At 46.9% G+C, this 21,291-nt stretch overlaps 2 long non-coding RNA genes across 2 annotated transcripts in view; both read right to left on the bottom strand.

Annotated features, from left to right (window-relative positions):
* Nucleotides 1-17,997, bottom strand: part of LOC138846617 (uncharacterized) — a 51,212-nt gene extending 33,215 nt beyond the window's left edge. Inside the window, exon 1 of the long non-coding RNA XR_011384160.1 lies at nucleotides 17,222-17,997. This is a non-coding gene — a long non-coding RNA (uncharacterized lncRNA). The remainder of the gene's footprint in view (nucleotides 1-17,221) is intronic.
* A 2,477-nt stretch (nucleotides 17,998-20,474) lies between these two features.
* The window catches only part of LOC138843156 (uncharacterized), a 39,690-nt gene continuing 38,873 nt past the window's right edge, over nucleotides 20,475-21,291 (bottom strand). The window contains exon 2 of the long non-coding RNA XR_011384161.1: nucleotides 20,475-20,677. This is a non-coding gene — a long non-coding RNA (uncharacterized lncRNA). The remainder of the gene's footprint in view (nucleotides 20,678-21,291) is intronic.

The raw sequence follows: 21,291 nt of genomic DNA, 5'->3' as shown, positions 1-21,291 counted from the left end.
GAAGACCTTTCTCTCTGTCTCTCTCTCTCACTGTCTAACTCTGCCTGTCAAAAAAAAAAGAATTTATTTATTTATTTGAAAGTCAGAGTTGCACAGAGAGAAGAGGGGCAGAGAGGCCTTGCATCCATTGGGTCACTCCCCAATTAGCTGCAATGGCCAAAGCAAGGAGCCGGGAACTTGGGCCAGGTCTCCCACACAGGTGCAGAGGCCCAAGGACTTAGGCCATCTTCCTCTGCTTTCCCAGGCCATAGCAAGAGAGCTGGATTGCAAGTGGAGCAGCTGGTGTCAGGGTTTGTAACCACAACCCAGAACGACAACCAAGACCACGCTGAGCAAAGAAAGAGTTTTATTAGGGTGAAGAACTGCCGGGAGCAGCCTCAGAGGGGGAGGAGCTCAGGGCTCATCTGTAAGGCTGGGGCTTTATAGGGAACTGTGTCAAGGGAGGAGGGAGATGGGTGGGAGATGAGTTGGAGTGGCTGAACAGAGATGAGGGATGCAGGCTAGAACAGCTGGAGGGGATACCAGGTACCATGACACAGGGAGTCCCTGACACAGGGGGTCCCCGGGGCTGCCTGATTCAAAGCTGGGGCAGTGAGAGGGACCTGGAGGAACAGGATGTCTCCCTGATTAGCAGCTGGGACACACTGTGTGCTTTCATTTTCCTGTCACTAGGAAAGAAGGGGGGAGGGGTCTTTGACCAAGTGGATTCAGGGCTCACAGCCAGGACTCCAATAGGGGCCCATGTGGGATGCCGGCACTGCAGACAGCAGCTTCACCGCTCCACCACAGCACAGGCTCCTGTAGCAGATTCTTAAGACAGCAATAACTTGTCTGGAGATCCCACCCGTGACACACAGCTTTGCCTGTCGCTTTCTACAGCTGAACACTACAGTTAAAATTATTTAAGTGTATATCTTTGGTTATGTATTTTATCCATGCAAAATTTAAATATCTTATCCAGGGGGGGGATAAAATTATACACTATTGAAAGAGAACCTGCAAGTCACATGAGGCTCTCTCTCACTGTATTCATGAAACACTAAAGAAATTTGCATGAGTGTTCACCTGGACAGGACTGCACAGCAACCAAGAAAATAAATACACAGGGGCAGGCACTGTGCCATAGCAGGTGGAGCCAACGCCTGCAGTGCTGGCATCCCATGTGAGCACCGGTTCAAGTCCCAGCTGCTCCACTTCCTATCCAGCTCTCTGTTGTGGCCTGGGAGGGCAGTGGAGGATGGCCCATGTACTTGGGGCCCTGCACCTTTGTGGGAGACCCAGAGGAAGTTCCTGGCTCCTGGCTTCAGATCAACAAGCTCCGGCTATTGTGGCCATTTGGGAAGTGAAGCAGCAGGTGGAGAACCTGTCTCAGTCTCTCTCTCTCTTTTATTCTCTCCACCTCTGCCTCTCTGAAACCTTGCCTTTCAAAAAAATAAATAAGTCTTAAAAAAAGGAAAATAAATACACAACTAATAACAAAATAGAGCATATGTATACAGGCAGACAAATGTGATTTTATTGACTATAGACACATGGCTGAGTTGTATTTTGATCTCACCTCACATTGTCTGAAAGTATCCAGTGCTTAAAACTATCATCAAAATCTTAATGTACAGGTAAAAATCCATGGGCCAGCTCAGTGGTGCAGCAGGTTAAAGCCCTGGCCTGAAGTACCGGCATCCCATATGGGAGCCAGCTCTAGTCCTGGCTACTCCTCTTCCAATTCAGCTCTCTGCTATAGCCTGGGAAAGCAGTAGAAGATGGCCCAAGTCCTTGAGACCCTGCACCTGTGTGGGAGACCCAGAAGAAGCTCCTAGCTCCTGGCTACATATCGGCCCAGCTCTGGCAATTGTGTCTTCTGGGGAGTGAACTAATGGATAGAATACCTCTCTCTCTGTCTCTGCCTCTCTCTGTAACTTCTCTTTCAATAAATAAAAAAAAATCTTTTAAAATCCATACAAATAACTTACTGATATAAGGGAATCTACCCTGACAACAACAAAACTCCCACAAAGAGAGGATTTCAAAGTACGACATAAATGTTGACTCACAAAATCAGGCATAAGCTCCCATGTACAATTAAGAAAAAATTCCTCTAGATGGTTCCAGTTCTTCACTGTGAGAGTGCACCTGTGAAGACCAGGCAGGGGAGTCACTGGCCTGAGAAAATGCATTCCCATTCAAAAGCAGCTCTGATGAGAAAAGTGTAATGAAACAGAATTCAGACAATACAGAGAAACATCATTAGATGAGTTATAGTTTTTAAAGATTTATTATTTGTTTGTTTGAAAGCTGGAGTTACAGAGAGAGAGAGAGAGAGAGAGAGAGAGAGACTTCCATCGCTGGTTCATTCCCCAAATTCCTGCAATGGCTGGAACTGGGTCGATGGGAAGCCAGAAGCCTGGAGCTTATTCCAGTTCTCCCAAGGGTTACAAGGGCCCAAGTACTGGGGCCATCTTCTACTGCTTTCCCGGACCATAACAGAGAGCTGGCTTAGAAATGGAGCAGCAGGACTCAGACTCATGCCCATATCTCATGCCAGCACTGCAGGCCGGGACTTTAACCCTACACCACAGCACCGGACCCTAGATAATTAACAGTCACTCTCTTTACAAAGAGGTCTTGTAAAACGGCACACTGACTTCCTCAGGCCCCCTGAAGCAGACAAGAGCAGACCCACTCTGGTGAAGGGGGGCCCATGGCCTCTCCCTGAGAACCTTCTGGAAGGTGGCTGGAGGGAGGAGCCACCTAGGCTGATGGAAGAGTGTGATAACCACAGGGAAGGAGCTGTCCCTCTGCAACAGCAGGAACAATGGACCAGGCTTCACACGCCAGAGCCTGGCAAACCACATTCCCAGGTCTGACTTCTTGACCTTTGCACCCTCACTCCCAAGGACTTGGGGCCTGGCTTCTATCTCCTCTGTCTTCACCTTTGCTCCAAGTAGGGGACCAGGTCTTCCTTAGGGACTGCAAGGCTGTTTAGGAACAAAAGAAACTCCACTCTCCCTGGGGGTCTCCCACACTGGAGAGAAGGGAACCAGAGATTCTAGGATCTTCTTCCCTGGGTGCTGCTGCTGCCAAGACCCCTCAGAGCACTAAGAAGCCCGCCCAGCGTGCAGAGCCAGGCTCCACATGGAACTGCATCCAAATGGGAATCAGAGCATGGAGACTGCACTCTCACATGTGGGCCATGACCCTTCATGCCAGGGAACTTCTAAAATGATCCCCAGTGTGGAAGGAGGGAGTCTCAGTGCCCCCAAAAGGGGGAAGGTTAAAATAAAATGCCTTGGGGCAGCCATTAGGCCTAACATTTAAGCTGCCAGCCTCCCACGAGTCCCTGGAGCTGGCTCCTAGCTCTGGCTTCTGACTGCAGCTTCCTATTAATGCAGCCCATGGTGACAGCTCAAGAAATTGAGTTCTGGGGCCAGCATCATGGCTAAGTGAGTTAAGCTGCCACCTGCCATAACGGCATCCCATATGGGTGCTGCTTCATGGCCTAGCTGCTCCACTTCCAATCCTGCTCCCTGCTAATACACCTGGGAAAGCAGCAGAGAATGAATCAAGTACTTGGGCCCCTACAACCATGTGGGAGACCTGGAAGAAGCTCCTGGCTCCTGGCTTCGGCCCCAGCCATTAACAGCTATCTGGGGAGTGAACCAGCACATGAAAGATGTGTCTCTGCCTCTGTCTTTCCCTCTCTCTCTACCTCTGCCTTTCAAATAGATAAAGTAAATCTTTTTTTAAGATTTATTTATTTACTTGAAAGTCAGAATTACACAGAGAGAGAAGGAGAGGCAGAGAGAGAGGTCTTCCATCTGCTGCTTAACTCCCTAGATGGCCACAACAGCCTGAGCTGCACTGATCCTGAGACAGGAGCCGAGAGCTTCTTCCAGGTCTCCTACTCAGCTGCAGGGGCCCAAGGACTTCAACCAGCTTCTATGGCTTTCCCAGGCCATAGCAGAGAGCTGGATCTGAAGTGGAGCAGCCGGGAGTTAAACCCACACACATATGGGATGTTGGCACTACAGCTGGTGGCTTTATTCCCTATGCCACAGCACCAGCCCCAATCAAGTAAATCTTTAAAAGACATTTTGCTTTTCTACACCAAGAATCCCTCCATTTTTCTTCAAAACAGAGGCCTGAGACCCAGTCATGAAAAGCAGAGGCTTCCACAAAACGCTGTGTAAGCAGATGGAATGCTAGGGTTTAGGAATCAGGGGAGGGAAGGCAGGATCCTGTGGTGCTCCAGCACCCCGTCCCTGTACAAAGCCCTCTGAGCAGGGTCCAGGCAGCCCAGCGCCTCCCACAGAAACCTGTGGTTCTGAACATAAATGTCCCTGAAATTCAAAGCATCATCATAGCAGACTAAACAGCAGTGCCTAAGTTCTTGACTCTAGATGCAGTGGGAGAGGCAGGGGTGGGCACTGACGTAGCTGAGTGACTCAGTCGGGTACTCATGGTTATGACATGGGGTGACATAACGTCCACAGAAGCAGGGCAGATACTAGTGTTTAATGGACTGCAACATGTAGACCAAGGCACCAGTAGATGGATCCGTGATGTGTGTGTAGCATTCAGGGGAACACGAGACTCCTTGCTTTCATGGATGGAAAGATCACGAAGACTTGTAGGGGTCCATCTCAGATTTTAGGAATTTAACATCTAGGTTGTATCAAAATGCAGATGCTGTTAACAAGCAGATGCTGATGCAAGCAGACCGGGGTGGACGCTGAGTCTCTACACTTATGACCAGCAAGCATAAAAGGGCTTCTTGCCCCACCCGTGAACCTTCCCCTCCTCCCCCACCCCATTTCTTCCCTTTAGCTGAGACCCTTGGTGCCGAACCAGACCGTTCCAGACTCCTTGCAATGCAACTGGCAAACAGATAAGCTGCACGGGGCAGCTTGCGAAACAGATGAGAGGGAAGTTCCCAGAGGCTTCAAAGAGCCCCTGCTCTCCCACCAGCTGCCTTCCACCTCTCCCCACCCCACCCAGGATTGGCAAATTCCCTCGGAAACCAGATAACAGCTCAGCTCTAGATGCACAGTCTCTTCCGAGATTTGCTTCAATAGAGCAACTTGTCTCTGCTGAACTCGCTCTCTGTGTCCTTTTTCCATCTCCTTTCTGAGGTTAGGAAAGGCCAGACCCCTGAACTATTCCAAACTCAACTGAGTACACCTCTGAAGACGATGTCTCAGGTCCAGGGCCACACATTATAATATAAGATAGTGGGACTGAGGGAGGTCCCAGACAAGATCAGCACACCTGAAAAGAATGCTTTACTGCTATGTAAGAGCCAGCGTTCAGAATAATATGACATCCACACATTTCACTTCTTAGTTTCCAATCATGAGAGAAAACGTGTACACACACACACTTGCTATCAAGAAATAGTATGTGCTTGTATGATGTTTGCATAATGGGAGAATAAGGCCAAATTGTTACATTTAGGTGTGGTCATTGAACCCTTTTTTATACTTAGTGTATTATTTGAAATATTTTAAAATCAGGGCCGGTGCTATGGCATCCTGGGTAAAGCCGCCACCTGCAGTGGCATCAGTTCCAGTCCGCATGGAAAACCTGGAAGAAGCTCCTGGTTCCTGGCTTTGTTTCGGCTCAGCTCTGGCTGTTGTGGCTATTTGGGGAGTGAACCAGGGGATGAAAGATCTCTCTCTCTCTCTCTCTCTCTTTCTCTCTCTCTCTGTAACTCTGCCTTTCAAATAAATGAATCTTTAAAAAATTAACAAAAGATAAAAAGACAAGAAAATTGTGGGTTTGGAATTGAAAAAAAAAATGCTATGGAATCTATAATCTCTGATAGAAAGCCGGAATCAGAGCAGCAATGGTTTGGATGTCCATGTTGTAGATGCCCTCCTACCAGATTTTCATTATTAATGCACACAAGGGAAGACGACAGCGACAGAACAAGAACACTGTCATCCGCATTTATGAGCCTATCTTAGCAGGCATTCAGTGAAAGCTGAGCCTGCGTTGATCTGATCTAGGATTTATAGAAGAGAAACATCCAGGCCAATGCACAGAGCAAACCCTGAAAGAATGTTCAATGGAGTTCCATACCTGAGAAGAATGATAGAGGCAAGTTAGGAAGGCAACCCACAAAGCTGATCAAATAACTTTCACCTAGAACAGGTCTTCAAAGAGGGAGGTGCCTTTCTCTGAAGGGAGGAGAGAACCTCCACTTTGACTATGACCGTGTCTAAACAAGATAAGAGTCGGAGAACTCAAGGGGCTTCCATAGCCTTGGAAACTCATAACTGGTGCATAGGGAGATTACTGATGCCATAAACAGGAGTGTAAATTGGTAAAGTCAACAACAGGAGTCACTGTGCACTTACTCCTCATGTAGGATCTCTGTCCTTAACGTGCTGTACACTGAGGCTTAATGCTATAACGAGTACTCAAACAGTATATTTCACTTTGTGTTTCTATGGGGGTGCAAACGACTGAAATCTTTACTTAATGTACACTAAACTGATCTTCTGTAAAAAAAAAAAAAAAGAAAGAAAGAAAGAAAGAAATTATCAATTCCCAACTTGACTCTCACTGGGATTAAACATGACAATAGGTCTGATCTGATTTCATCATCATTTAAAAAAAATCATCTATTATTTTTCACTTTATGTTTCTGTGTGGGAGCAAACTGTTGAAATCCTTACTTAAGGTATACTAAGCTGATCTTCTGTATATTAAGATAATTGAAAATGAATCTTGATGTGAATGGAAGGGGAGAGGGAGTGGGAAAGGGGAGGGTTGTGGGTGGGAGGGACGGTATGGGGGGGAAGCCATTGTAACACATGAGTCGTACTTTGGAAATTTATATTCATTAAATAAAAGATAAAAAAAAATAAAAGGAAAGAAGGAAGGAAAGGAGGAGAGAAGGAAAGGAGAGAGGAAGAATCTGGCATTGGAGGGGCCAGTGTAGTAAAAATCGAAAAGACTTATTAAATTGTAAAAGTGTTTTCAGTCACAGTTAAATAGTAATGATGTCTGTGCTAAAACTTAAGGTATTCTCTAATTAACTTAAAATCAAAAGCATTGTTGACAAAAAAAAAAATAACTTTCACCTTTGATGAGCACACACATAAAAACAACATGTACTTACTCACATCCAAATGATGCAGAATAGTTTCCTGTCAATACAACTAGGAAATTTTTTTTCCAAATGTATTTCCTTCACCATACTTTCTAGAAAAACATTTTGTAAAATTTGTATTAGGGGCCGGCACCGGGGCATAGTAGGTTAACCCTCTGCCTGTGGTGCTGGCATCCCATATGGGAGCTGATTCGAGTCCCAGCTGCTCCACTTCAGTCTAGCTCCCCGCTAATATGTCTGGGAAAGCAGTGGAAGATGGCCAAGTGCTTGGGCCCCTGCATCCACATGGGAGACCTGAATGGAGCTCCTGGCTCCTGACTTCAGACCGGTCTTTTGGGAAGTGAACCAGCAGATGGAAGATCTTTCTCTCTGTCTCTTCCTCTCCCTGTAACCATAACTCCAAAATAAATCTTTTTAAAAATTGTGTTACTATTAATATATATATTTAAGAGACAATGTAACACTGCAATGCAGGTTTACAGTGTGCAGGGGTCAAATAAGGTAACCTACATTTCCCTCTCTGTTGCTCCTGCAGTCATCCCACTGTGCTGCCCACTAAGAGCTCACTCCTGCCACCTGCAATTTGGTCCCTGTCATCAAAGCTCTCTCAGCATTTTTAATGGTGTGAAAAGCACAGATTCCAGAGGATGATTGGGGTTCTGTAAAACACATCGTGGAGATGAACACACATGATAGAAAATCAGAGCTATTGCCTCCAAGTTTGATGTATTCTCTTCCATTTATCATTGTCTTCCGTTTATCATCTGTGCCTGTGTTATATCTTACAATATAAAGACACCTGGGCACACCCTGATTACCTGGTTCTTGTTTCTTGTTTTCAAATAGAAGGATGAGGAGCTCACCTGTGACCAGAGCACAGTGAAATGCAAACCCCAGCAAGAGGTCACAGTGTTTCAGCCCCTCCCAACTGTGGCAGCTGATAGGCAGCAAAGATGAGAGCCTTCATCCCCCAAGGCAAGCTATGAGCAAAGAGAACCTAAAAAGGGAAAACTCGCACTATAGGTTGTGATGTATACACATCACTAAGTCAGTCACCCCAAGATATGCTTTCATTGTATGCAGAAAAATGTCCCTCTTGGAGGAAGCGGGCAGAGTCCTAGACCAGGTGACTGAAGCTAATGTCAGCTGTCCCAGCACAAATCAGTGGCAGGTGCTGATGCACATCCCCTTGCTGTGATACTGTGGACCAAAAGCAGGTAAAGCTTAATCTGAATCGAATCGTGGAAGACGTAGGTTCTATACAAGCTCTGAAACACACCTCTCCCAGGTTCTGTAGTCTCAAAATATATTTTTAAGATGTATTTATTTGAAAGAGTTACACAGAGAGAGAAGGAGAGGCAGAGAGAGACAGAGAGGTCTTCCTTCTACTGTTTCACTCCCCGTTGGCCACAATGGCTGGAGCTGGGCCAATCTGAAGCCAGGAGCCAGGAGCTTCTTCCAGGTCTCCCACATCTCCCACATGGGTGCAGGGGCCTAAGGTCTTGGGGCATCTTCAACGGTTTTCCCAGGCCATAGCAGAGAGCTGGATCGGAAGTGGAGCAGCCGGGACTCGAACTGGCTTCCCTATGGGATGCAGGCACTGAAGGCAGTGGCTTTACCCACTATGCCACAGCAATGGGCCCTTGAACAGAGAATATTGAGTCTGTCTTTAGCGTCCCAGGGAGCAGGTCTCTTCTGATTCCCTTACAGAGTTTCTGAGTTATCCTTGGTGAGGAATCCCATCTTGTTCCAGTGTGCATTTCTGCACAGATCTGTGGAGCACACAGATGGAGCCTGAACACTACACAATCATCATCTACACTGATATCCAGGACCTCACCTCAGCCCTGATAGGAGTCGGGTATCCCCGCTTTCCCATGGTCATCCATCAGGAAGGGACCATTTTCAACATCACAGGTCATCAACTCATGGTGAGAACTGTTCATGGGAAAGCGAAAGCGAAAGAGAAAGAGAAAGAGAAAGGAAAGAGAAAAAGCCAGGAGGAAGAGAAGGTTCTGGAATATAGGAGGGAAGTATTTGAAAGAGCTCACCTGACGGTCACAGAAGAAAAGGGAAAACTCGTCCTTTGAAGCGCACTCAGAAGGCAGGAATGTGAGAAGTTATGTTTGCAATGGCAAAATGCCAGGCACAAGAGGAAGAAAAGAGGGCGCAGCCTCTGACCTGGGCCACAGGGACCTGACATGCGGCCCTTTCTTCTGTCTCCAGTTCTCTCTGCCAAGATGCCCTCCAGCTGTCCCGCTGCCTTTAATGGTGTCAGCACACCCACAGGCAGAAGGATTCTGAAGGGGAACAAAGGCCACCCTCCCTGTGCCTTGGCGCTGTAGAAATTCAGGAACAGGTGCTCCTACACCGAGAACAAAATTGTAGTTCCTCCTCTCCTGCCTGCAGGTGCCGGCCTCTACCATAAACAGCATCTGACCCCGCATTGGGGAGCTGGATGGTGCTGACCCACTCCCAGCCACCCATGCAGAGGGGAGCTCAGTGCCCCGGGGAACTCTTATGCGTGACCCTGAGTAGGACCCGGGCACTGCATGAGGACAGCACCGAGGCTCCCACCCAGGTCAGTGCAGTAGAGGCTGTGGGAGAAGCCGCGGGTGAGCGCTTCTCTCAGACCTGGCCCTGTGATCCCGCTGGGCAGTCTTGGTCCAGAACCACTTGCCTAATGGCTGCCTCTCAAGCCTCCCCTGCACACAAGTGCTGCGGGCCCTGTTCTAGGAAGTTGGGATCCTGCAGGATGGCGGGGCCCTGTCAGTGCCCGCGTGGGATCGCCTATGCCCATTACCAGCAGCACTGAGCTAGAGAAAGCAGGAGCGACACACCCGAGCCCCTGAGACCCAACTCTCTTCACACACACACACACACACACACACACACACACAGATTCTTTTCAAGCATTCTCTTTGTGTTTTCCATACATTGTGAAACGTTTTAAAAATGCGACTAACTGTAATGCTGGATATTTCTGGGGCCCAGTGAGACTTTTCAATACCTTACCATGTACTTGGATCACATCAGGAAACCCACGCTCCTGTCCCTCGGCCACTGCTCTATGGTGGAGTCTTGGATGGCTTCTCTTCTATCTGCGTAGGTGCCTGTGACCTGAACTCACGGCCACGCTCTAGGTAGCACTAGGTCTTGAGGGCTTCTCTCTGTGATTTTAAAACTCTGATAGCCATGCTGAAAACTGCATTATTGCTGACCCGGTCACAGTTACAGGACACAGAAGGCGGCAGCAGTGTCTGAATCAGCCTGGCGCTGGAAGGCAGCGTGTGCACATGCACGAACGCAGTGCTTGCTGAGTGCATACGTGTACTCACAAGTGTGAGAGCGCCGTGCTGGGAACCACACATCCCTAACATGAGGTATGCTCACAACACCTGGGAGTTGGGAACTGAGTGTCCCATAATTCCCATGGGGCTTCAGGTGCTGAGGCCAGCCCTGCTACTTCTGTTCCTCAATTCCCAGTTTAAAAAAAAAAAAAGTGGGTGGGAGGGATACAGAGAGGCCTTTCCTTGTTGTGTTTGTATTCACTTTTTTGCATCTGGTAGAGCAAGTGGCAGATCTTAAGTGCTAGGGAACAGGGTGCTGGTAGGAATGGCTCTGGAAGCACAGATATTTAATGAGAAAGAGAATTAACACACCAAGCTGTGGGCATTCATGATATTGCCTCTTCCATCCATGAACAAGGGATGTCCTTCATCAGTGTCTGTGTGTCTGGAACTCGGTTTCCAGACAAGCAGATTGGATTCTGACAGTCAGAGAACAATCCAGAATCATTTCTAGATTTATCCCTCCTTTACTCCTGGGGGTGGTGAGACATACACAACAGCCACTGGTACATGATGGCAGTAGGGCCACAAAAGGAATCCACCTTCATATCCTTGGTGGCAGTGGGACACACACTCAGAGACTCTGCCCATTCACATCTGCAGCCACAAACAGCCACAAGCAGCAGCATCTAACCATGGCCCCAGTTGCTTATAAGGGCTTACATGGACAAACCTGGCTCATTGCCAAGCAGTACCAAAGCAGAGTGTGGGCAACTAGCCAATCAGGTGGGCCTGTTGGTTACCATGACACCAGTTGCCATAGAGGCATAGAGACATGGGAGCACAGATATGGCAGAAAGGTGTGTGGAACCCATTGAGCTCCACCCTCAGCCTCTTCTCAACAGTGTGTTACAGCTTTTATTGTACAGATCCTTTATTCTTAAAGTTTTTTTTATTTATTTGAAAGGCAATTACAGAGAGGTAGAGAGAGAGAGAGAGAAGTCTTCCATCTGCTGGTTCACTCCCAAATGACTACAACAGCCAGAGCTGTGCCAATCTGAAGCCAGGATCCAGGAGTTTCTTCCAGGTCTCCCACATGGGTGCAGGGGCCCAGGGCTTGGACCATCTTCTACTGCTTTCCCAGGCCGTAGCAGAGAGCTGGATCAGAGTGGAGCAGCCAGGACTCACACAAACTGGCCCCCCAATAGGATGCTGGCACTTCAGGCAAGGACTTTATCCACTATGCCATCAGCAGAGATCTTTTACTTCTTTTGTTAATTTTATATTTGTGGAGATATTGGAAATGCGATTATTTTCTAGAAGACTTTTTCAGCTAATTTGCTATTGAGGTATAACAACAATGCTGACTTTTGTACAGTGGTTTGTATCCTGCAACTTTGCCCAACTCATCTATTAGTGTAATAGTTTTTTGGGCTGATGCTGTGGCATAGCTGGTAAAGCCACTGCCTACAATACCAGCATCCCATATGTATGCTGGTTTGAGTCCTGGCTGTTCCACTTCTGATCCAGCTCTCTGCTATGGCCTGGGAATGCAGTAGAAGATGATACATGTCCTTAGGCTCCTGCAACTGCATGGGAGACCTGGAAGAAGCTCCTGGCTTCTGATCCTTGCAGCTCTGGCCGTTTTGGCCAACTAGGGGAGTGAACCAGCAGATGGAGGACCTCTCTCTCTCTGCTTCTCCTTTGCTATGTAACTTGGACTTTCAAATAAAAAGATAAATCTTTTTTTAAAAATAGTTTTTGGTGAAATATCTCATCTGAAAACTGTGACAGTTTGACTTCTTCCTTCCCTGTTCAAATGTCATTTCTTTCTCTTGATAATTGCTAGAACTGCCAGAAGTGTTGAATATAAGTGGTAAATGTGGGCATCCTTGTCTTCTTACAGATCTTAGAAAACTTAGTTTTTCCTCATTCAGTATGATGTTAGCGGTTGCCTTATTAGATAAGGCCTTCTTTATGTTGAAGTATATTCCTTCTATACTTATTTGTTCAGGGTTATCAGGAAGCAGTGGTACATTTTATCAGATGTCTTTTCTGCACCTATTGAGATGTTCCTATAATTTTTGTCCTTCCTGGTGACTGTTGACGTCATGTATCAGGTTCATGGATGTTGAACCGACCTTACATGGCTGAAGAGAATCCCACTTCACCATAGTGAATAATCTTCTCATGGTCCTGGTGGAGGTGACTTCCTAGAACTTTCTTGAGGTGTTTTGCACTATGCACATGAAGAAGAGAGATGGCCTATAGCCTTCTACCTTTGTTGTGCTTCTGTCTGGTTTTAGTATCAAGGTAATTCTGGACTCATAGAGTGAGATTGGAACAACACCATCCTCTGCCATTTTTTGAAATAATTAAAGAATTAGTGTTAATTTTTCTTGCAGTGTTTGGTAGAAGTTATCTGGTCTGATGATAGACTTTTTTTTACTGATTCAGTCATGCCCCTCGTTAGTCTAGATATTTTCTTAAAGATTTATTTGAAAGAGTTACACAGAGAAAGAGATGCAAAGGCACGGGGTGAGGGGTGGAGGAGGGCGAGGCAGGGAGATGGTCTTACATCCACTGGTTCACCCCCCAGTTGGCCGCAATGGCCAGAGCTGCACCAACCCCAAGACAGGAGCCAGAAGCTTCTTCCAGGTCTCCCACGCAGATGCAGGCGCCCAAGCACTTGGCCTATCTTCTACTGCTTTCCCAGGCCATACAGAGAGCTGGATCAGAAGTGGAGCAGCTGGGACTTCAACAGGCGTGCCCATATGGGATGCTGGCACTGCAGGCGGCGGCCTAACCTGCTGGGCCACTGCACCGGCCCCAGTATTTGATTTCTTATTCAATATTGGTAAGTTCTATGTGGCTAAGAATTGGCCCATCTCTCCTAGGTTATCAAACTTGTTCCCCCGTAATCGTTGACAATCATCTATAGCAATCCTTCTCTGAAGACCGCGAGAGGGAGAGAGAGAGGGCCTTCCGCCCCTGGGTCACGCCCCCGACAGCTCCCTGACTGGAGTCTATGGGGCATCGTCTTCAGCAGGGTCTTGTTCCCGAGCGGGGAGAAACCAGGGCTCGCGGCATTCGCAGCTCCCCGGCTCTGAAGTACTTTCACCCCGAGCCTACGGGAAATCAGCCCCCTCAGGAACCAGTAAGACGCCTACGCAGCAGAGAACTCGGCAGGCGGCGTCCACCATGCCCCGCAGACGAACGTTTCCCAGAGGCCCCCGGGGCTCTGTTAGGGCTGCGCGGAGTTGCATGCTGGGAAAAAGCGCGCGGACTGGGGCGTTGTGGACTCCCTTTCCCAGAGGCCTATGGGGAGTGTGCAGCGTGGCATGCCAGGAGGGTGATTCCTTCTCGCTGGTCCCTCCTGGGCGCCATCTGGAGTTCCCCGCTGCCGGGCTCCGGTCCTGTCCTCTCGGGGAAATAGGGTTGGCTGGGCCCCGAGGGGAAGTGTTTACTCCCCCAGAAAGAAGCCAGCTCAGGGTGCTGCTGGCACGACCGTGAGGGAGGGAGCGGGTGACGTGAAGCAAGGCTGGGCCTGGGCCACTACTGTGTCCTGGTGGCTGGGGGAGTGAGGGTGTGGGGTGTGTGTGTGTGTGTGTGTGTGTGAGTGTTGTTCGGCCACCCGCTGCTTTCCCAGGCGCACTAGCAGGGAGCTGGGTCGGAAGTGGAGCAGTCTGACTCCAACAGGTACCTGTAAGGGATGCCAGGGTCTCGGCGGACAGGTGTGTGTGATTGAATGTGCCCTGGACCCCGTGGCAGACACAGGTGTGTGTGAGTCGAATGGGGTCATGGGGGCAGGGCTGTGTGAGCATCAGCGGGAGTAACCCAGCTGGCCTCTGTGAGGGTACCTGCTCTGTGCCATCTGCAGGGGTGGCGTGCTGTGAGGCGGGCTGCACCTCTGACATGCTGCCAGGGATGGGTGGTAATGCTCTGGGAGTCAGCGCAGACGGGGCCTGTGTCTAAGCTGTGCCTGGGAGAGGTAGTGTTTGGGTGCCGGGCCTATAAAGTGAGCACAGCCATGAGTGTCACCTGTTTCCACATCTCTGCCTTCACCTTCCCTCTGTGTGGTTCCTGCTGGGAGCAGTGGGCCCAGGAACATAGCATGAAATGACAGGAAGCGCGCAGAACAGCCAGAAGAAGCCAATTTTAGAGCCCAAAGTGCTTGCCACGCAGGCCACTTGAATGAAGGGAAGGGGTGGCCTGGGGAGTAGGGTTTCCTGTGTGTGGGTAGCGATGATCAGTTTAGTGGGGGGGGGGACACCTACAGGTTTATATTTCAGGGGTCTTTCCCATCCAGTGCCCCCTTCACTGGGTTCAGCTATGGCCTGGGGCAGGTGTTCCTCGGAGGGTGTTTTCTGTAGCCTGTATCCAGAAAGCATTAGCGTCTCATTCTCTTTCCCCCAGAGCAGCTGTCCTACACCTAAAGAAGTGTCCTGAAGAGGGACAGAAATTGTAACACATCTTCACATCAAGGCTCAGGTAAGTCCCCGTCATGCTCATTCAGTTACTGTGTTTGTGCCACTTAGAACTGGCTGCTTTCCCTGACCGCCAACATCCTTCCTGATAGCCACTCAGCCCACTAAACCTCCCAGAGTGGTGCCACAACAGGGCGGCGTCACTCAGTGGCCTCCCCACAGCAACCCTCTCCAGCCAGCATTTGCCTGACAAACGGTTCAGAACCTTCCTGTGTACCCTGCTTTTCTAAAAGTCTTCTGGTGTAGAAACATACCTCCTGGAGGAACATGCTGGACTGTGGGGTGGTAAGGAGAGGGTTCATTTTTAGGTGCAATTAAGCACCAGGTGGGTTTGATCTTTTCCATGGACCTGATTTTCACAGGTCTGCAGGAATGAAAACGATGGGTTTGGGGTTTTGTTTTGTTTTTTTTTTGTTTTGTTTTGTTTTGTTTTGTTTTCTAATTTTGAGAGAGTTAGACAATGAGAGAGAGACAAAGAGAAAGGTCTTCCTTCCGTTGGTTCAGCCCCCAAATGGCCACCATGCCAGAGCTACGCTAATCTGAAGCCAGGAGCCAGGTGCTTCCTCCTGGTCTCCCATGCAGGTGCAGGGGCCCAAGCACTTGAGCCATCCTCCACTGCTTTCCTGGGACACAGCAGAGAGCTGGACCAGAAGAGGAGCAACCAGAACGAGAACCCGGTGTCCAGATGGGATTCCGGTGCCACAGGCAGAGGATTAACCAAGAGAGCCACGGTGCTAGCCCTTTTTTTTTTTTCTTTAAATGTCAAAGGTATCAGTTTTATGGGACTTTTTAAGAGTGGGAACTTTAAAAGTCCAGGATTTTCCCCCTCCCATATCAATAAACTGAAATTTGTTTTAACTAGATTTTCTTGAGTGTTACTGCCTCACATTTTCTCAGTGAATTTATGTGAACTGTGAGAAGCAATAGGGATTCATATCAAGTATTACTTCTTGATCTCGAACAAGAATAGGCAATTTTTCCTGTAATGGATCAGGTACTAAATGTTTCATGTTTTGTACACCACCCAGGGTTGCACATCCTTTTTTTGTTTTTGTTCTTAATAATTTCCATAACACTTTCAGAAAAGTTACAATATGGAGAATTCCCAGATATTAGTTTGAGACACGTGTGACAATTAGTGAACCAGTGCTAATGAAATCCACTCCTTGTGCTGTTTCCCTTAGTTTATACCCAGTTTTCATGGTGTGCCCCAGGGTCCTCTCCAGGATACATTAGTTTGCTGACAAGTCTCTTTAGATTCCTCTTGGCTTGGCAGATCTTCAGGCTCTCCTTGTTTTCAGTGATCTTGTGACAGTTGGAGAGGTGAAATATTTTGTTGCATGACCCTCTGTACGAATGTGTCATATTTTTCTCGGGACCAGATTGGGTCTGTAAGGTTTGGGTGACCACAATCTGAGGTGAATTACCATGTTTATCACAGGATACCAAGGATACGTACCATCATGGAGTATGACTTTTGAGATTGATCAGCTCACTGAAGTAATATTTCTCAGTCATCTGCACTCTAAAATTGCACCTGTTTCTGCCTTTCCATGTGGTATTGTTGGGTTGGAAGTAACTGCCCCAGCTCACACTTAAGAGTTGGGAACTTTCTTCTGTCCTCCTCCTTTCTTGTGCATATTTATTTATTGGTGCAGTGGTGAAGAAGCCTCTGGGACATCCATGTCCCATATCACACTGCCTGGGCTGGAGTCCTGGCTCTGCTCCTGGTTCCAGATTCCTACTGATTCTCACCTTGGGAAGCTCAGGTGATGCCTCAGGTAGGTGGGTCCCTGCTACCCACATGGGAGACCCAGATGGAGTTCCTGACCTCAGCCTCTCCTAGCCCTAGCATTTGGGGAATGAGTATTTCTCTCTGCCTTTCAAATAAGTAAATAAATATTTTTTTTTGTTTAAGAAACTCTTGGGGGAAGGGCACTGTGGCAGAGTGGGTAAAGCCACTGCTTGTGGCACCAGCATCCCATATGGGCACCAGTTCAAGTTCCGGCTGCTCCATTTCCAATCTAGCTCCCTGCTAATGTGCTGATGTGCCTGGGAAAGCAGCAGAAGATGGCCCAAGTCCTTGGGCCCCTGCACCCATGTGGGAGACCCAGAGGAATCTCCTGGCTTTAGACAGGCCCAGCTCCAGCCATTGTGGCCTTTTGGGGAGTGAACCAGCTGATGGAAGGTCTCTCTTTCTGTCTCTCACTCTCTCTGAATCTAAAAGCCATTTGCCTCCCCGATGCATAAATACAACACAATGAATACACCTGTCTTGGCATTCCTAATCACAACCGTGCTTCCAGTGTGCAAACAGCCCAGTTCCCTACCTTACGTGTGGATTTGGCTCTCAGTGGAATGTGAAATGTCTTGCCTTTTTCCTCAGTTCTTCTCCATCGGAACACCTCTCTTAAGTTTCAGGTAAGAAGAAGGAGGGCTAGTCTGCTGAGTACTGAAGGGAGTAACGGGGGGGATCTGGGTCACCTGCCCCAGATGTAATCTGGAAGCTCAGCTTGTAGACCATGCAGTTTGATTTGAGGGGCCTCCCTTTATGAGCTCAGAGATGGGTGTGCCCTGCTCCCATTGGCAGAAGAGGTTCCTCCACCTTCCACTCACTAGAGCCTCACCTGGCTTTGCATAAGAAATGTTCACGGAGTTGTGGCTGTGTTCAGTACTTACAAGGAAATTAGATTTTAAGAAATGCACTCCAGAACAACTGTGCAAGTGCCTGTTTCATTCCACGTTCCCATTGTTGGCATGAGAGCAGCAGCTCTTCCCTGACACTGGAACAGCTGGATTTCACTCGAAATAAAGGTGTAGGTCACCCTTGCCCTTAAGTAGAGCTGACACATGTGTAAGTCAGCCTTGCCTACAATTACAGCCAACACACATGCAAGTCAGTTTTGCCTACACTTACAGCTGATCACATATGTTAAGGCAGCCCTACCTAGATTGTAACTAATTGTATGGTTTTTTTTAATCAAAGTGAAACCAGCCATGAACTAAAAATTATTTATTGTAAATATAGTTTTCCAGTACTGATTTGTGTTCTTTAAATCTTTAATTGGGAAGTTGTAAACATCCACCTAGATAAAGAATTTCTGTTTTTTTTAGATCCATTTATTTATTTGAAAGAGTTACACAGAGAGAGAAGGAGGGGGGTGGCGAGGAAGGGATCTTCCATCTGCTGGTTAACTCCCAATTGGCCACAATGGCCAGAGCTGTGCCGATCCGAAGCCAGGAGCTAGGAGCCTCCTCTGGGTCTCCCACAGAAATACAGAGGCCCAAGGACCTGAGCCATCCTCCACTGCCCTCCCAGGCCACAGCAGAGAGCTGGATTGGAAGCGCAGCAGCTGGATGCTGTTGTTGCATGGGAAGCTTCCTACTATGCTACAGAGCCAGCCCCTCTGTGAACTTTTTAAGGAGTGTTCATGTGCATGGATTTCAAAGTGTTTTTACCAAAATAAATTTATCTTTTCATTCAATTTCTCATGAACTTTTTAGAGTATACCTGTATGTATTCCATGAAATTTACTGCATTGAAGAAATTGAAATAGAAAGTTTTGGGCTGTAGTTTATATACATATAATATATCTGTGAAATAGACGCACCGTGTAGAGCTATTTCAGGTTCATTGATCAGCAGTTCAAGAGATTTCCCATACACCCTTGCATAGGCATAGCCTTCTCCATGATCAAATTCTCATTTCAGAGAATACCTTTTGAAGAGGCAAAAACAAGATATGTGACATGTTTCCTAGAAAACCCATAATGGTTATGTTAAGTTTGCTTTAAATGTTCATTACCTAAATTGTGTAAGAAAATAGCCTTACCATAATCACAGGCTACTGGTTTTTTCAGGATTCATACAATTACTGTCTTTCTTGCTTGCATCAAGTGTCCACAGTTTGATGAAACCTTCTGTTCTGGTGATTATCACCCAAACACACCTTCTACACAGGACTAGAAGATTCCTGTAGACTCTTCCTACTCTTTATTACACACATAGAGAGAGTACAGAACCTTCTCTAGCTATCCATGGAGAACTGTGGTAGCCATTCCATACTGTAGAATTCGGTGAATGGTAGTAGCTTTTCTTGTAAAATCAAAAGGAAGCCAGGATCTACCTCTTAAACATCTGACCCCATACTTTGATTTCTCAGTGCCTCTTTTGTATCTTCTCGCTTCTATTGATATTATTTCTGTTGGTAATTCCTATCCTGAGTGGAAGCCATACTGTTAAATTTATTTTCCTACAACATTTCTAAATCAGCTGGCATTGAATTGTGTATGAGATGAAATTCACGGAACACAGCTATACAAATAAATCCAGTGGTTTCCAATTAAATTCTTAGCATCATTTTCTTCCTTTTCCTTGTATATCTTCAAAAAGCCTGCCCACTTACTCGGTCTCATCTTGTTTCTCTGCTCCTAAGTTACAGTGTAGCTCAATGGTCTACAGATTAGGAAGCTGCACTTTTTTTTTTATAAAAGTGACTTCTGAGGGATCCAGAAATGCAGTGAGACTCCCATCCTTTGCTGCCAGTCCCTCATGTGCCAGATCTCCACTGTCCCTTCTTACCCCATTGCGCTATTGCAATGACTGTCTAAAAAGCCTTTTCAAACACATCAAAGTTGCCTTTGGAGAAGCTAACTAGAAACTTCTACTGGTTGCAGTAATAATTAGCATCTGGGAAAAAACTTTCATAAACAGTCTCCAGTCCCAACTCTACACTCTAATTGCTGCTCCAAGTGGATAATAATTAATGTTCTGTCTGTGGGGAGGTGAGGTCATGGACTCACAAACCCATATCTCAGGATCTGACAGCCTTCCCTCTGCACTTGTACTGACTGCTGTGACCCTCTCACTGAGTGCATCGTGATGCCACTGGGAAGAAGCTGGATGAGTTCTATTTCAATTTGAGAGGCAGAGTCATGAAGCAGAGTATGTCAGAGGAAAGGAGGACATTCCTGGGTGTCTATGTATGAACCGCATCCAAAGTCAGCCCTCACAGGGAGGAAGAATAATTCCTGAGGTATGAGCTGAGCTACGAAAGAATTAATTGGAATTCTAGGTAATTCCTAAAGCAATTTGGTTTAATAATCAATGGCAGTGACTGTTGGCATTTGATATAAGTGATAATGAAATCTGACTTTAAGGTACTTCAGGACTGTTCCAAGAACTTTTTGGAGTACATTTGTAGTTCCAGGATCATCTGCTATTGAACCAGCTTTACAGAATCGTGGTACAAATTTTAGGATGCCTAGCGGTGTGCCTGTAATACCTCCATGTATATAAATAAAGATGGGATTAATCAACATGGATCGCATTTTCCTGTGTACTCAATGACAGTTGTTGGGAATGTGTTCTCTAACTTTGGTGTATGATACCACTAATGAAGACAGTGATTATGTTTATACTGAAGACATCTGTGGTCTTTGGATTATGGTTGATTATTTCCCCTCTTTAAGTTGGGGAAATGGCATTTAAAGAAAATAAATTGTATAACTATGGGTTTCACAAAGCTATGTTATGCAATATTGTTTCCCATCCCATAATTTATGGAATGGTCTGGACTAATAGTTCCTATCATAGGTGTCCTTGTATTTGTATTTTTGGCATGAAAGCAGGTTAAACTTTCCCTCTTCCTGTGGAGGCCTTCTTCCTTTCATTGACTCCAGCCAGATGTGGGGCAGGCTTCTGGGGTCTGCACGGCTCTCAGTGCACCTCCACTGGTGAAAATCTCTCATCTTCCAGTCCTCATTGATTTTGGCCTATTTGTTGACCTGCAGACATAAATAGGGACTTGTTAACAAACAATAGCATCAAATAAGTATTCTGTGATCCACAATAAGATAACAAGTTATGAAAACAAAAACAAATGTGTGAGGATACTTCAGAGAAGTGAGTGGGAAGTGGAATTAAAAGGTAAGTTTATTTTAGTCCAAAACATTTTTTTAAAATTCATGCATATGAAGGGTTCTTCAAAAAGATCATGGAGATGCATATTATGGAAAACATGATGCATGGATTTTGAAATCTCTGCACTATAATAAGCTTATCTTTTAATTAAAATTTTCCAAGGACTTTTTTAAAGTTCCCTCATTATCTAGGCTCTTTGGGGATCACAGCTAACCAGCTTATCACACGTGTGGTGGTTCATGTCTTCAGTGCCAGTCCAGGCAGTTTCAAGTCCTCACCTATTCAAGTCCCCCAGCCTGTTTATGAATTCACACAAAACACTGACCTTCTCCTTCTCCGAGTTCCCTGCTTATTTATAATATAAGCAATAGCAGGGAGTGCCTCACATGTTTGTGGAAAGCAAAGACGGTGCCAGTGTGTGCTCTTCACTGCAGTGATTCACACACTGTAAGTCTTGTCTGCAGGTTACACCCTAAAC

This window comes from Oryctolagus cuniculus, chromosome 18 (assembly GCF_964237555.1).
Source record: "Oryctolagus cuniculus chromosome 18, mOryCun1.1, whole genome shotgun sequence".
NCBI classification, from domain to species: Eukaryota; Metazoa; Chordata; class Mammalia; order Lagomorpha; family Leporidae; genus Oryctolagus; species Oryctolagus cuniculus.
This window is presented reverse-complemented; position numbering and strand designations above follow the sequence as displayed.